At 37.9% G+C, this 17776-nt stretch overlaps 1 non-coding gene and 1 pseudogene across 1 annotated transcript; one reads left to right on the top strand and one right to left on the bottom strand.

The window, feature by feature from the left end:
• Positions 1–603: 603 nt before the first annotated feature.
• Positions 604–701, bottom strand: LOC112724877 (small nucleolar RNA R71; annotated as a pseudogene).
• A 9169-nt stretch (positions 702–9870) lies between these two features.
• Positions 9871–9978, top strand: LOC112725777 (small nucleolar RNA R71). The gene has a single exon (XR_003164860.1). It is a non-coding gene; the product is annotated as a small nucleolar RNA R71 (small nucleolar RNA).
• The last annotated feature ends 7798 nt before the right edge of the window (positions 9979–17776 follow it).

Below are 17776 nucleotides of genomic sequence, written 5' to 3' on the forward strand. Positions count from 1 at the left end.
ACATTTAGATGAATCACTGAGTTAGATCTTTTAACTTCTTTTATTCCTCTTCTTCTTTATTCTACACGGCATCTTTTATTTCTTTTTTTGTTTTTGTGCATGCAAGGGAGAGAAGATTGCACACTCTTTGATCTTGAAATAGAAAGAACACTTGCACAATTAAGGAAGAAATCAATGACTAGGAGAGAAGTGGAAGAGAGAATGGTAGAGGAGAACAATAATGTGAGAAGGACCATTCGTGATTACATCACACCTGCCACTAATAGTTCTGAAAGTAACATAATGAGACCCACAGTTCAAGCGAATAATTTTGAACTAAAACCCTTACTAATCCAATTAGTGAAGCAAGATCAATTCAGTGGTAACCCTCAAGAAGATCTGAATGTCCACATAGCTAGTTTTCTATATCTATGTGTTATAATAAAGAGTAATAATGGAGCTAGCCTTGAATCCCTCTGGTTATGGCTATTTCCATTCTCTTTGAGAGATAGAGCTAAGCAATGACTCCAAGCTAAACCTCCGGGTAGCATAACATCATAAGATGATTTAGTTAACAAATTTTTAACTAAATACTTTCTACCCCAGAAGTTGTCTCGATTGAGGAAGGACATAAATTCCTTCTTCCAGAAGGATGATGAATCACTCTATCAAGCATAGAAAAGATATAAGGAGATACTCAAAAAATGCTCACATCATGCTTTTTCTGAGTGGATGTAAATCCAAACTTTTTATGGTGGAGTCTTTCAAGCCTCAAGAACCATCATCGACTCATCCGCGGGAGGCTCATTACATAGAAAGACACCTAAAGAAGAATTGGAGTTTATCGAAAAAGTGGCAGCTAACAATTTCATGTACTCATACGAAAAAATCATAAAAAATTAGTGATGGCATTGGACACCATGAATATAATCCTAATACAATACAGAATTATATTTCAGCAACTCTCTTCACTCACAAAACAACTAGAATAGAGGTAAGTTTCAGCCATAGGAACACAAGCTACATGTGGCTTGTATGAAGGGGCACTTCAGAGGGAAGGGTGTGAATTATTCAAAGAAGTCCATTTATCTACTGAGCAAGTAAATTTCATGGGATATTTTTCAAAGCCAAAGAATGACCCGTTCACAAAAACTTAAAACCCTGACTGGAGGAATCACCCTAATTTTAGTTGGAGAAATCAAGGAGAAAAAAACTTCAATGATCCATGCTACGTTTGTGCAATAGAAAAACTTCCCAATCCACTGCTACCTTTGTGCAATAAACCCAAAACTTGATGCAAGAAACAAGAGCAAACTTGAAATCAAGAAGCATCCATCAGAAATATAGAAGTGCAAATGGGATAGATGTCAAGTAATTGACAGAGAAGCTAGCAAATCCTTTTCTGAGTGACACAATACCAAACCCTTGAAAGGAGTGCAAGAGTATCAACTTGAGAAGCAGAAGAGTAGTTAACAAGAAGATTCTCAAGGAGAATAAAGGACAAGCTGAGGAGCCTTCAGAAGAGAAAAATGAGGAGAAATAAAAAAAAGAGAATACTCTTACATAAATAAATAAAAAAAGAGAATGTGAAGGCCTATTCACCAAGGATTCCATATCCTCAAAAGGCTACAGAAGCAGAATTAGGAGAATCAACTCTCCAAATTTCTAGAGGTGTTTAAGGAGCTGCAAGTTAACATTCCTTTTACAAAAGCCTTAGAATAAATGTCCTCTATACCAAGTTCATGAAGGAACTCATATATAAGAAAAAAACCATCTAGGAGGATGAAATAGTGAAACTCACCAAAGAATGCAATGCCCTTATTCAAAGAAAACTACCTCAAAAGCTAAAAGATCCAGAAAGTTTCCAAATTCCTTGTGCAATTGGGGATGTCACCGTTGAAAAGGATCTTTGTGATTTAGGGGCAAGCATTAATTTGATTTCTCTGTCTATGATAAGGAAGCTAGAAATTGAAGAAGTCAAGCCAACAAATATATCCTTGCAACTGGCCAACAGATCAATAAAGTTTTTACATAGGACAGTAGAAAATGCATTGGTCCAAGTAAAAAAGTTTATCTTCCTTGCTGATTTCGTGATCCTTGACATGAAAGAGGATGAGGATGCTTTTATCATGTTTGGGAGACCTTTCTTAGCCACTGCATGAGCTCTCATAGATGTCCAGAAAGGTGAGGTAACACTAAGGGTGCATGAGGAACAGATGGTTTTTAATGTCTTTAAACCCATGCAACACCCAAGTGAATCAGAAAGTTGTGTGAGGGTTAATCTAATTGATTTATTAGTCCAAAAAATTGTTGATAAAAGAACCCTTGAGAACTCTCTACAACACTCAAGCTCTAAAAACAAAGAAGAGTTAGAGGATGATCATTCAATGGAGGAAAATGTTTGAAAAAGGTGTTGTGAAGCAATCCAACTTCCACCCTAGTAATGTTGTGAGTCAAGCTAAAGACGTTAAAAGAGCGCCTGTTAGGAGGTAACCCAACCATAGTTAGTTTCCTTCTTCTTCTCTTTTATATTAAAGTAGTGATAAACCCATATTTTATCTTAATTTTTGGGTTGAAAAGAGTAGATTTTATCAACTTATCTTGCTCTTATTCATTTAGAATGCATTTGTAAATTTCTTCTAAATGTGCTTTTGTGTTAAAAACATGCTTTTAGGACCATTAAATTGTTAAAATTTGATTCACTTATATCACATTCGATGCCTTGATGTGTTTGTTGAGTGATGAAGGTAAGAATGGCTTGAAGAAGTGGAGAGAAAGCATGCAAAAGTGGAGAATTCATGAAGAAAATGAGTTTTGAAAATCTGCCAGGTTGTGCATACGCATGGGTCGTGCATACGCATCTCCTCCAATTCGTGCATACGCATGGCTTATGTATACGCACGACTTGTAGCACGTGACTCATTTAAAAGAACACGTAGCTCGCAATTTCTGGCCTAATTTTGGCCCAATCCAACTCATTTCTGAAGCATTTGAAGCAAGAATTCCGGGGAAATCAACCAAATAGTGAGAAGGAGTATTAGAGTGTACTATGATGTTTAGGTAGAATTCTAGAGAGAGAAGTTCCAACTTATCTCTAAAATTTAGGGTTTCTTAGTTTAATTTATCTCTAAAATTAGGTTTTAATCTTGTTTTAGTTTAGTTTTTATTACATTTTATTGTTCTACCACCGTAGTTTGATATATTTTCATGTTAGTTTTTATTGTTCTTGTCATTTTAGTTTTATGAACTCCTATTGAATTTTTTTTACCTTTAATGCAATTTGATGTTTTCATGTTTATTAATGCTTGCTTAAGTTGTTATATTAAGGTTAAGTACGATTTTGGTCCCTAAGGTAGGTGGTGCACGGAAATCGTGACGGTTCTATTCCTTGGTAACGGCGCTAAAAACTCAATACACACGTTCATAATCTTAATTCTTTGTCACGACTTCGCACAACTAACCAGCAAGTGCACTGGTTCGTCCAAGTAATAAACCTTACGTGAGTAAGGGTCGATCCCACGGAGATTGTTGGCTTGAAGCAAGCTATGATCACTTTGTAAATCTCAGTCAGGCGGATTCATATAATTATAGAGATTTAATAATTAAAAGATAAATAAAATATAAAATAAAGATAGTGATACTTATGTAATTCATTGGTGAAAATTTCAGATAAGCGTATAGAGATGCGTTCGTTCCTCCTGAACCTATGCTTTCCTATTGTCTTCATCCAATCATTCATACTCCTTTCTGTGGCAAGCTATTATTAGGCATCACCGTTGTCAATGGCTACATCCTGTCCTCTCAGTGAAAATGGTCCAATGCGCTGTCACTGCATGGCTAATCATCTGTCGGTTCTCGATCATGCTGGAATAGGATCCATTGATCCTTTTGCGTCTGTCACTACGGCCAGCACTCGCGAGTTTGAAGCTCATCGTAGCCATCCCTTCCCAGATCCTACTCGGAATACCACAGACAAGGTTTAGACTTTTCGGATCTCAAGAATGGCCGTCCATGGATTCTAACTTATACCACGAAGATTCTGATTGAGGAATCCCAGAGATACTCATTCAATCTAAGGTAGAACGGAAGTGGATGTCAGGCACGCGTTCATAGGTTGGGAATGATGATGACTGTCACGATCATCACATTCATATTGAGGTGTGAATGAATATCTTAGAATCGGAATAAGCTTGAATTGAATAGAAAAATGATAGTACTTTGTATTAATTCATGAGGAATAGCAGAGCTCCACACCTTAATCTATGGTGTGTAGAAACTCTACCGTTGAAAATACATAAGTGATGAAGGTTCAGGCATGGCCGAATGGCCAGCCCCCAAACGTGATCTCAAGATCAAAACTAAGGATAGATCTGAAAATAAAACTCAGGATATAAATACAATAGTAAAAAGTTCTATTTATGCTAAACTAGTTACTAGGGTTTACAGAAATGAGTAAATGATGCAGAAATCCACTTCTGGGACCCACTTGGTGTGTGCTTGGGCTGAGCATTGAGCTTTACATGTGTAGAGGCTTTTCTTGGAGTTGAACGCCAATTTGTAACCTGTTTCTGGCGTTTAACTCCACTTTGCAACCTGTTTCTGGCGTTTAACTCCAGAATGCAGCATGGAACTGGTGTTGAATGCCAGTTTGCGTCATCTAAACTCAGGCAAAGTATGAACTATTACATATTGTTGGAAAGCCCTGGATGTCTACTTTTCAACGCAATTAAGAGCGCGCCATTTGAAATTCTGTAGCTCCAGAAAATTCACTTTGAGTGCAGGGAGGTCAGAATCCAACAGCATCTGCAGTCCTTCTTCAACCTCTGAATCTTATTTTTGCTCAAGTCCCTCAATTTCAGCCAGAAATTACCTGAAATCACAGAAAAACACACAAACTCATAGTAAAGTCCAGAAATGTGATTTTTATTTAAAAACTAATAAAAATATACAAAAAACTAACTAAATTATACTGAAAACTATGTAAAAACAATGCCAAAAAGCGTATAAATTATCCGCTCATCACAACACCAAACTTAAATTGTTGCTTGTCCCCAAGCAAATGAAAATAAAATAGGATAAAAATAAGAGAATATACTATAAATTCCAAAATATCAATGAAACGTAGCTCCAATCAGATGAGCGGGACCTGTAGCTTTTTGCCTCTTGAATAGTTTTGGCATCTCACTTTATCCATTGAAGTTCAGAATGATTGGCGTCTATAGGAACTCAGAGTTCAGATAGTGTTATTGATTCTCCTAGTTCAGTATGTTGATTCTTGAACACAGCTACTTTATGAGTCTTGGCCGTGGCCCTAAGCACTTTGTTTTCCAGTATTACCACCGGATACATAAACGCCACAGACACATAACTGGGTGAACCTTTTCAGATTGTGACTCAGCTTTGCTAAAGTCCCCAATTAGAGGTGTCCAGGGTTCTTAAGCACACTCTTTTTTTTTTTTTGCTTTGGACCTTGACTTTAACCGCTCAGTCTCAAGTTTTCACTTGACACCTTCACGCCACAAGCACATGGTTAGGGACAGCTTGGTTTAGCCGCTTAGGCCAGGATTTTATTCCTTTAGGCCCTCCTATCCACTGATGCTCAAAGCCTTGGATCCTTTTTATTTACCCTTGCCTTTTGGTTTTAAGGGCTATTGGCTTTTTGCTCTTGCCTTTTGGTTTAAAGAGCTTTTGGCTTTTTCTGCTTGCTTTTTCTTTTTCTTTCTTTTTTTTTTTGCTATTTTTTTCTTTTTTTTTCTGCAAGCTTTTGTATTCACTATTTTTTCTTGCTTCAAGAATCATTTTTATGATTTTTCAGATTATCAAATAATATTTCTCCTTTTTTCCTTATTCTTCAAGAGCTAACATATTTAACATTCATAAACAACAACTTCAAAAGACATATGCACTGTTCAAGCATTTATTCAGAAAACAAAAAGTATTGTCACCACATCAAAATAATTAAACTAGTTTCAAGGATGAATTTGAAACCCTGAACTTCTTGTTCTTTTGTTTTTAAAACAGTTTTCATTTAAGAGAGGTGATGGATTCATAGGACATTCATAGCTTTAAGACATAGACGCTTAAACACTAATGATCATATAGTAAAGACACAAACATCAATAAAACATAAGGCTCAAAAATCGAAAAATAGTAAAATAAATAGACAAGGAGATTAAGGAATGAGTCCACCTTAGTGAGGATGGCATCTTCCTCTTCTTGAAGAACCAATGGTGCTTTTGAGCTCCTCTATGTCTCTTCCTTGCCTTTGTTGCTCCTCCCTCATAGCTCTTTGATCTTCTCTAATTTCATGGAGGATGATGGAATGCTCTTGGTGCTCCACCCTTAGTTGTCCCATATTGGAACTTAATTCTCCTAGGGAGGTGTTGATTTGCTCCCAATAGTTTTGTGGAGGAAAGTGCATCCCTTGAGGCATCTCAGGGATTTCATGGTGGGGAATTTCCTCATGCTCTTGTTGAGGTCCATGATCTCTTATTTGCTCCATCCTTTTCTTAGTGATGGGTTTGTCCTCTTCAATGAGGATGTCTCCCTCTATGTCAATTCCAGCCGAATTGCAGAGGTGGCATATGAGGTAAGGAAAGGCTAACCTTGCCCAAGTGGAGGACTTGTCAGCCACCTTGTAAAGTTCTTGAGGTATAATCTCATGAACTTCCACCTCCTCTCCAATCATGATACTTTGGATCATGATGGCCCAGTCTATAGTAACTTCAGACCAGTTACTAGTAGGAATGATTGAGCGTTGAATGAACTCTAGCCATCCCCTAGCCACTGGTTTGAGGTCATGCCTTCTTAATTGAACCGGCTTGCCTCTTGAGTCAATTTTCCATTGAGCTCCTTCCTCACATATGTCTATGAGGACTTGGTCCAACCTTTGATCAAAGTTGACCCTTCTTGTGTAGGGGCGTGCGTTCTCTTCCATCATTGGCAAGTTGAACGCCAGCCTTACATTTTCCGGACTGAAATCTAAGTATTTTTCCCGAACCATGGTAAGCCAATGCTTTGGATTCGGGCTCACACCTTGATCATGGTTCCTAGTGATCCATGCGTTTACATAGAACTCTTGAACCATTAGGATCCCGACTTGTTGAATGGGGTTGGTGAGAACTTCCCAACCTCTTCTTTGGATCTCAAGTCAGATCTCCGAATACTCATTCTTTTTGAGCTTGAAAGGAACCTCAGGGATCACTTTCTTCTTGGCCACAACTTCACTTGATGGACCTTTGAGATGAATCTCTCCATCTCTCATGACTCAGAGGTGGAAGCAATTGCCTTCCCTTTCCTCTTTCTAGAGATTTCTCTGGCCTTAGGTGCCATAAATGGTTATGGAAAAATAAAAAGCTATGCTTTTACCACACCAAACTTAAAATGTTTGCTCGTCCCCGAGCAAAAGAAGAAAGAAAAAAAGAGAAGAAGAAGAGAAATGGAGGAGAGGGAGAGAGGGGTGTATTCGGCCAAGGGGAAGAAGAGAGGGTTGTGTTGTGTGAAAATAAAGAAGGAATGAGGGGTTTATATAGGAGTGTGGGGAGGGTTAGGGTTCGGCCGTTAGGGTTGGGTTTGGGAGGGAAAATAGTTTGAATTTTGAAGGTAGGTGGGGTTTATGGGGAAGAGAAGATGGATGTGAGTGGTGAGGGGGTGATGGGAAAGAGTGATTGAGGTGATTGGTGAAGGGTATTTGGGGAAGAGAGTTATGAAAAGGTGTGAAGAGGAGAGAAGAAAATGTGGGGATCCTGTGGGGTCCACAGATCCTATGGGGTCCTGTGGGGTCCATAGATCCTGAGGGGATCCTGTGGGGTCCACAGATTAAGTGGGGTCAAGGACTTAACATCCCTGCCCCAATTAGGCGTGTAAAACGCCCTTGCTATGCAATCCTGGCATTTAACGCCAGACTACTGCCTGTTTCTGGCGTTAAACGCCCAAATGTAGCTTGTTTCTGGCGTTTAACGCCAGGCAGATGCTTGTTTCTGGCGTTAAACGCCAGACAGATGCTTGTTTCTGGCGTTTAAACGCCAGACTGCTCTCCTCCAGGGTGTGCTATTTTCAATGCTGTTTTTCATTCTGTTTTTGATTTTTCAGTAGTTTTTGTGACTTCACATGATCATCAACCTAAAGAAAATATAAAATAACAATAGAAAATAAATAAATATAATTAGATAACATTGGGTTGCCTCCCAACAAGCGCTTCTTTTAATATCAATAGCTTGACAGTGAGCTCTCATGGAGCCTCACAGATAATCAAAGTAAGGTTGGAACCTCCCAACACTAAACTTAGAGTTTGAATGTGGGGGTTCAACACCAAACTTAGAGTTTGACTGTGGGGGCTTTAGTTGACTCTGCAGTGAGAGAAGCTTTTCATGCTTCCTCTCCATGGTTACAGAAGGAGATCCTTGAGTCTTAAACACAAGGTTGTCCTCATGCAGTTGAAGGACCAACTCTCCTCTGTCCACATCAATCACAGCTCTTGCTGTGGCTAGGAAGGGTCTTCCAAGGATGATGGATTCATCCTCTTCCTTCCTAGTGTCTAGGATTATGAAATCAGCAGGGATGTAAAGGCCTTCAACCTTTACTAACACGTCCTCTACTTGTCCATAAGCCTATTTTCTTGAGTTGTCTGCCATCTCTAATGATATTCTAGCAGCTTGCACCTCAAAGATCCCAAGTTTCTCCATTACAGAGAGTGGCATTAAGTTTATTCCTGACCCCAGGTCACACAGAGCCTTCTCAAAGGTCATGGTGCCTATGGTACAGGGTATTAAGAATTTGCCAGGATCCTGTTTCTTTTGAGGTAATTTTTGCTTATCCAATGCATTTAGTTCATTGGTGAGCAAGGGAGGTTCATCTTCCCAAGTCTCATTACCAAATAATTTGGCATTCAGCTTCATGATTGCACCAAGGTACTTAGCAACTTGCTCTTCAGTAATTTCTTCATCCTCTTCAGAGGAAGAATACTCATCAGAGCTCATAAAGGGCAGAAGGAGGTTCAATGGAATCTCTATGGTCTCTAGATGAGCCTCAGATTCCTTTGGTTCCTCAAAGGAAAACTTCTTATTGGTCACTGGACGTCCCAGGCTAGGATTCATGTCCTCCCCCTCCCTTGTAGGTTCGGCCATGATGGTTAAATCAATGGCCTTGCACTCTCTCTTTAGATTTTCTTCTGTATTGCTTGGGAGAGTACTAGGAGGAGTTTCAGTGACTCTTTTACTCAACTGGCCCACTTGTGCCTCCAAATTCCTAATGGAGGACCTTGTTTCATTCATGAAACTTACAGTGGCCTTAGATAGATCAGAGACTATATTTGCTAAGCTAGATGGATTCTGCTCAGAATTCTCTGTCTGTTGCTGAGTGGATGATGAAAAAGGCTTGCTATTGCTAAACCTGTTTCTTCAACCATTATTAAAGCCTTGTTGAGGCTTTTGTTGACCCTTCCATGAGAAATTTGGATGATTTTTCCATGAGGAATTATAGGTGTTTCCATAGGGTTCACCCATGTAATTCACCTCTGCTATTGCAGGGTTCTCAGGATCATAAGCTTCTTCTTCAGAAGATGCCTCTTTAGTACTGTTGGATGCATGATTCCTTCAATCCATTCAGACTCTGAGAAATCATATTGACTTGCTGAGTCAATATTTTGTTCTGAGCCAATATGGCATTCAGAGTATCAATTTTAAGAACTCTCTGCTTTTGCGGCGTCCCATTATTCACAGGATTCCTTTCAGAAGTATACATGAACTGGTTATTTGCAACCATGTCAGTGAGTTCCTGAGCTTCTGCAGGCATTTTCTTTAGGTGAATAGATCCACATGTAGAATGGTCCAATGACATCTTTGATAATTCAGACAGACCATCATAGAATATATCCAGGATGGTCCATTCTGAAAGCATGTCAGAAGGACACTTTTTGGTCAGTTCCTTGTATCTCTCCCAAGCTTCATAGAGGGATTCACCTTCCTTCTGTCTGAAGGTTTGAACATCCACTCTAAGCTTGCTAAGCTTTTGAGGAGGAAAGAACTTGGCTAAGAAAGCCGTGACCAGCTTATCCCAAGAGTTCAGGCTGTCTTTAGGTTGAGATTCCAACCATATTCTAGCTCTGTCTCTTATAGCAAATGGGAAAAGCATAAGCCTGTAGACCTCGGGATCAACTCTATTGGTCTTAACAGTATCACAGATTTGCAAGAATTCAGTTAAGAACTGAAAAGGATCTTTTGATGGAAGTCCATAAAACTTGCAATTCTGTTGCATCAGAGAAACTAGTTGAGGTTTCAGCTCAAAATTATTTGCTCCAACGGCAGGGATTGAGATGCTTCTTCCATGTAAGTTGGAGTTAGGTGCAGTAAAGTCACCAAGCATCTTCCTTGCATTGTTATTATTTTCGGCCATGTCTCCTTCTTTTTCGAAAATTTCTGTCAAATTTTCTCCAGAGAGTTGTGCTTTAGCTTCCCTTAGCTTCCTCTTTAGAGTTCTTTCAGGTTCAGGATCAGCTTCAACAAGAATGTTCTTATCCTTATTCCTGCTCATATGAAAAAGAAGAGAACAGAAAATATGGAATCCTCTATGTCACAATATAGAGATTCCTTTATGTGAGTAGAAGAAGATATGAATAGAAGAAGGAGAATCCAAACACAAGGGTGAGGAATAGGTTCGAATTCTTGGATGAAGAGGAGTGTTAGTAAATGAATAAATAAATAGAAGGAGGTGAGGGAGAAGAATTTTCGAAAATTAGATAGAATAAAATAAAAGTATTTTTGTTTTTAAATTAGAATTAAAATAAAAAAAATTTGAAAATTAAGAAAGGAAAAATTAAATCAAATTAAATTAAATGTAAAACAATTAGTTAATTTAAAAACGAATTTTGAAAAAGATGAAGGTGATTTTCGAAAATTAGAGATAGAATTAGTTAGGTAGTTTTGAAAAAAGATAAGAATCAAACAAAAAGATAGGATTAGTTTGAAAAAGATTTGAAAATCAATTTTTGAAAAGATAAGAGGTTAGAAAAGAAGTTAGAAAAGATTTTGAAATTGATTTTGAAAAAGATGTGATTGAAATTTATTTTGAAAAAGATTTGAAAAAGAAATTTAAAAAAAATTTGATTTTGAAAATTAAAGTTGATTACTTGACTAACAAGAAACTAAAAAGATATGATTCTAAAGTTTAAAGATTGAACCTTTCTTACTATGCAAGTAACAAACTTAAAAATTTTTAATCAATCACATTAATTGTTAGCATTAATTTCAAAAATATGAATTAGAAATAAGAAAAAGATTTTGAAAATCAATCATAAAGTTTTCGAAAATATGAAAGAAAAAATGAAAAAGATTTGATTTTTGAAAAAAGATTTGAAAAAGATAGAATTTTTAAATTGAAAATTTGATTTGAGTCATAAGAAACAACTAAATTTTAAAAAATTTTGAAAAAGTCAACTCAAATTTTCGAAAATTTATGAGTGAAAAAGGGAAAGATATTTTTTTTATTTTTGAATTTTTAATGATGAAAGAGAAAAACATCAAAAAGACTCAATGCATGAAAATTTTGGATCAAAATACATGATGCATGCAAGAACACTATGAATGTCAAGATGAACACCAAGAACACTTTGAATGTCAAGATGAACACCAAGAACTTATTTTTGAAAATTGTGAAGAGAAGAAAAACATGCAAGACACCAAACTTAAAGATTTTTTATTTTTAGACACTAACAAATTGAAAATGCATATGAAAAACAAGAAAAGACACAAAACAAGAAATTTTAAAGATCAAACAAGAAGACTTACCAAGAACAACTTGAAGATCATGAAGAATGCAATGCATGAATTTTCGAAAATGCAAGAAAAATAACAACATGCAATTTGACACCAAACTTAAAAATTGACACTAGACTCAAATGGCTACATCCTGTCCTCTCAGTGAAAATGGTCCAATGCGCTGTCACTGCATGGCTAGGTTCTCGATCATGCTGGAATAGGATCCATTGATCCTTTTGCGTCTGTCACTATGCCCAACACTCGCGAGTTTGAAGCTCGTCGCAGCCATCCCTTCCCAGATCCTACTCGGAATACCACAGACAAGGTTTAGACTTTCCGGATCTCAAGAATGGCCGTCCATGGATTCTAACTTATACCATGAAGATTCTGATTGAGGAATCCCAGAGATACTCATTCAATCTAAGGTAGAACGGAAGTAGTTGTCAGGCACGCGTTCATAGGTTGGGAATGATGATGACTGTCACGATCATCACATTCATATTGAGGTGCGAATGAATATCTTAGAATCGGAATAAGCTTGAATTGAATAGAAAAATGATAGCACTTTGTATTAATTCATGAGGAATAGCAGAGCTCCACACCTTAATCTATGGTGTGTAGAAACTCTACCGTTGAAAATACATAAGTGATGAAGGTTCAGGCATGGCCGAATGGCCAGCCCCCAAACGTGATCTCAAGATCAAAACTAAGGATAGATCTAAAAATAAAACTCAGGATATAAATACAATAGTAAAAAGTCCTATTTATGCTAAACTAGTTACTAGGGTTTACAGAAATGAGTAAATGATGCAGAAATCCACTTCTGGGGCCCACTTGGTGTGTGCTTGGGCTGAGCATTGAGCTTTACATGTGTAGAGGCTTTTCTTGGAGTTGAACGCTAGTTTGTAACCTGTTTCTGGCGTTTAACTCCACCTTGCAACCTGTTTCTGGCATTTAACTCCAGAATGCAGCATGAAACTGGCGTTAAACGCCAGTTTGCGTCATCTAAACTCGGGCAAAGTATAGACTATTATATATTTCTGGAAAGCCCTAGATGTCTACTTTCCAACGCAATTGAGAGCGTACCATTTGAAGTTCTGTAGCTCCAGAAAATCTACTTTGAGTGCAGGGAGGTCAGAATCCAACAGCATCTGCAGTCCTTCTTCAACCTCTGAATCTGATTTTTGCTCAAGTCCCTTAATTTCAGCCAGAAATTACCTGAAATCACAGAAAAACACACAAACTCATAGTAAAGTCTTGAAATGTTATTTTTATTTAAAAACTAATAAAAATATACTAAAAACTAACTAAATTATACCGAAAACTATGTAAAAACAATGCCAAAAAGCGTATAAATTATCCGCTCATCATAGGGGCTGAAAATTTATTTCGTCCGCGGCCTTTTTTTTGCTACAAAATGGTATCGAAGATTTACTTTAGTTCTAAAATCGTCCTTTAGAAGAAAATACCCATCCCCCTTCTTCCCCAAAATCAACGAGAAGCAAAAGCAGAACCAGAAACTCAAAAAATCTTCATCTGCATCTGCATCACCCACAGAACTCAGAAAATCATCATCTACAACTGCATCTGCATCACACCCCCCCCCAGAACATGCATCACCCCCAGAACTCTGAAAACCACCACCTCCCACCCACTACCACTCCATCACTATCTGCACCACCCCACCCAGAACTTAGAAAATCATCATCATCGTCATCATCATCAAAACTCAGAAAGCAGAACTCAAAACTCAGAAAAATAAAAACCCAGAACTCAGAACTCAGAAAAATAAGAAAATCATCCTCATCATCATCGAAACTCAGAAACATTAACAAAACTCGGAACTAAAATTTAGATGAAACTCAGATGCAATTACAATAATAAAAAAATCCTGAAATTCATCTTTAATTACAAGAACCAAAAATCCATAAATATAATTACCAAAAATCCCTCTGAAGGACGCTGCTAGAGGACGCGAGGAACATGAGGGCAACCACCACCTCTTCGATGACGACGAGGAACACAAGGGCGCGAGCTAGACACGTCGCGGTGAGGGTGGGTCGCGGAGAGGCTAGGGCTCAAGTCACGGCGCTGCGAGGTCGAGGTTCGGCGACACAAGGGCGACGCCGAGGGGAGGACCGAACGACGAGGAGCAGGAGCAGCGGCGGCGAGGACCCTTCCCTTTCCCTTCCCACACTTCTTCCCGAACCCTCCTCCCCCCACCCTTCTCCCTTCGCGTTTTCCCTTCCCCATTTCCACTTTACGCATTTTCTTTCTTTTTAATTTTTTTATAGATTTTATTGATTCTAGCAACTTAAGATGTTTTTCTTTTATGCCTTCTAAGTGTTTGATGAAATATCTCACCTAGTTATAGAGAAGAATTTTGCATCATTGGCTTGAGATTGAGGACTTAGGTGACCTTGAGTCATTGATATCCAATATTGATTGGTGATTCAGCATTGTTAGTTGATTTAGTTTCCACTAAGACTAATCTTTTACCAAATTTAATTCGTAAGTTGGTTAGGATTTGTGGATTGAGATCAATTATACATGCTTGATTTTCCCCGATATTTAAGGGATGATGAAGTGGGATTAACTTTTCACAATTGCCATGTTCGTGGATAATGATAAGGATAGTGATCCTTGACTCTCAACCCTTGCCAAGATCCTTTTTGCTTGAATTTCCTTTACCTTGTTTTAATTGATTTTAGTTTAATTCCCTTTGTCTTTTGCTCATTGCTCGTTATTTACTTTCTTGCAAATTAAATTCCCGTTTATTACGATCAACTCCCATCTTTCATAGCTAATACTTGTACACCCAATTGCCATTCCGTGGGAGAATGACCCGGGATTTAAAACTCCAAGTATTTGATTTTAATTGTGACAATTTTCTAAACTTTAATAGGGTTATTTGTCGGTTTAGAACTATACTATTGACGAATTCAAGTTTTATAACTTGTGAATTTCTGAACCAACATTTAGCTGTGATCAAGTAGTTTTTTATTTTTTTATTTTAAAAAGAGAGAGTGGTGTGCAGAATTAAACTTTGCACAACTGAACCAACAAGTGCACTAGGTCGTCCAAGTAATACCTGAGTGAGTCAGGGTCGATCCCACGAAGATTGTGATTTGAATCAAACTGTGGTTGTCTTGTAGATCTTAGTCAGGTAGATAGAAAAGTTGTTTGTTTGTTTAAAGTGAATAAAAGTAAAATAAAGATAACGTTACTCAATTGAAGGTGAATGCAACGATAAGAAGATGGTTAAAGCCTCAGAGATGCTTTATTTTTCTGGATTAATCCGGTCTTACTGTATACTCCAACTGTTAATGATTTCTTCTATGGCAGGCTGTATGTGATCAACGCCTTTATTGAGAGGTCGCCAATTCTCCTCCAGTGCTGAACCCCATGGTTAGTGCAGATCCAGTTTGATTGAGGGTGAAGCTCCGGCAGTTCATTCCCCTTGATGATCCTACTCAAAACGCCACAGACAAGGTCGAATCTTCCGAATCAGGGAATGCTGTGCCTTGTGGTTCTAACCTTTACCACAAAGACTCTAATCTTCCCGTGCCTCGGCTGAATTCATGTCTCGAGAAGTCCCCAATGAAGTCGTGGATTAGCCATCTAAGAGATGTATGATCAAGCTAGTGGTTCATTATTGTCCGATGAAAGACTCACTCCAAACCCATGTAGAATGAGATAACCTTGTGCCGGTTCAATGCATTCATAAGGATGAAGAACGAAGATACATCTTAGAATATAAAATCAAACACGAATTGAGATAGAACAGTAGTACTTTTATTAATTCATAAAACTCAGCAGAGCTCCTAGCCTCAACTTAGGAGGTTTAGTGACTCATACTAATAGAAAATACAATGTAAACGTGTAAAGTGTCAAAAGTCCCTTAAGATGATGTAGAATATCCTTTAAATACTAAACTAATGACTAAGGATTACATAAGAAGGGTAAAATAGTCATTCAGTGTAAAAATCAACTTTCGAGGCACACTTGGTGAGTGTTTGGGCTGAGCTTTGAGTGTCTCCATGAGCTAGGGTGGCTCCTTGGCATTGAATGCCTGCTTGGAGGTCCTTCTTGGGCATTGGAACGCTGGCTACTCCCTTGTGGGCGTTGAACGCCTGGACTGGGGTAGATGGCTGGCGTTGAATGCCAGTTTTGGGCCTTCTATTCTGAAGCAAAGTATGGACTATTATATATTTCTGGAAATCCCTAGATGTTAGCTTTCCTTAGCCATTGAGAACACTCCATTTGGATTTCTGTAGCTCCAGAAAAGCTCTTTTGAGTGTAAGGAGGTCAGATCCTGACAACATCTGCAGCACTTTCTCTGCCTCTGAATCAGACTTTTGCTCTAGCTCCTCAATTTCAGCCAAAAAATACCTGAAATTGCACAAAAATACACAAACTCAAAGTAGAATCGAAAAATGTGAATTTAACACTAAAACCTATGAAAATGATGGCAAAAAGCGTATAAAATATCCGCTCATCACAACACCAAACTTAAACTGTTGCTTGTCCCCAAGCAACCAAAAATAAAGTAGGATAAAAGGAAGACTAAGATACAATAAATTTCAGAGTTTTCAATGAAGCTCAGTTTCAATTAGATGAGCGGGACTTATAATCCAGATGATATTATTGACTCTCCTAGTTTAGTTCTTTTTTATTCTTGAACACAGCTTTTTAGAGTCTTGGCCGTGGCCCTAAGAACTTTATTTTCCAGTATTACCACCGGATACATAAATGCTACAGACACTTAACTGGGTGAACTCTTTCAGATTGTGATTCAGCTTTGCTAGAATCCCCAGATAGAGGTGTCCAGAGTTCTTAAGCACGCTCTTTTTTCTTTGGATCACGACTTTAACTGCTCAGTCTCAAGCTTTTCACTTGACACCTTCACACCACAAGCATATGGTTAGGGAAAGCTTGGTTGAGCCGCTTAGGCCAGGATTTTGTTTCCTTTAGGCCCTCCTAACCATTGATACTCAAAGCCTTGGATCCTTTTACCTTTACCTTTTGTTTAAAGGGTTATTGGCTTTTTCTACTTTATTTTTTTCATTTTTTTTTGCATGCAATTGTTTTTTTTTCTTTTTATTGCATCTTTCTTTTTTGCTACATTTTCTTGCTTCAAGAATCAATTTTTGGATTTTTCAAATCACCAATAATACTTCACTTTTATCATCATTCTTTCAAGAGCCAACATTCTTAATTCCAATTTCAAATATGCACTGTTCATTCATACATTCAAAAAACAAAAGCAATACCACCACATCAAAATAATTGAACCATTCTTATTATATAACTCAAAAATTTATGTATCTCTAATTCTTCTAAAAAAATTCACTATTTTATTTATGTTTAATGATGATAAGAGAAATATTTTATAGCTAATTGGAAAGTAAAACTTAATTATTACTAATGCTTATGCAATTCTTCAAATTGAAAGGCAGAAAAAAACTAAAAATAAAGACTTAAATACTACTAGTGATCATGTAAACTTAAATATGAGGAATAGGAATTAGAATAATAGAAATATGGGAGGTGGAACTCAACCACCTTAAGCATGGGAGGCGCTGGGCTCTTTGAAGGAGAGCTTCTGGCGCTTCAACTCTTCTACCTCAAGCCCTTGCTTCTCTTGTTCCTTGACCAGTTTGCAAATGATGCTAGTATGATCTTTTTGCTCCTTTCTTAGTTGATCCAAGGTGGTTTACAGTTGCATCACGGATGCTTTCAACTGATCCCAATATTCAATTGGAGGGATCTCTTGGGGAGGCTCAGTTGCCTTCCTTTTGGGAGTATAGAACGCCCAATGAAGTCTAGCCATCCTCTAGCAATTGGCTTGAGATCCAGTCTTTTCAGCTGATTTGGGTTGCCTTTTGCATCCTCAATCCATTGAGTTTCAGGCAGGAATATGTCCTCTAGGACTTAATCCAGCTTTCGATTAGCTACCGCCCTTCTATTGTAGGAATCAGGGTCATCCTTTTGCAAGGGTAATTTAAAGATCTCTCTCACCCTATCCAGATAAAAATAAATGA

Source organism: Arachis hypogaea, chromosome 11 (assembly GCF_003086295.3).
Source record: "Arachis hypogaea cultivar Tifrunner chromosome 11, arahy.Tifrunner.gnm2.J5K5, whole genome shotgun sequence".
In the NCBI taxonomy this organism is placed as follows: Eukaryota; Viridiplantae; Streptophyta; class Magnoliopsida; order Fabales; family Fabaceae; genus Arachis; species Arachis hypogaea.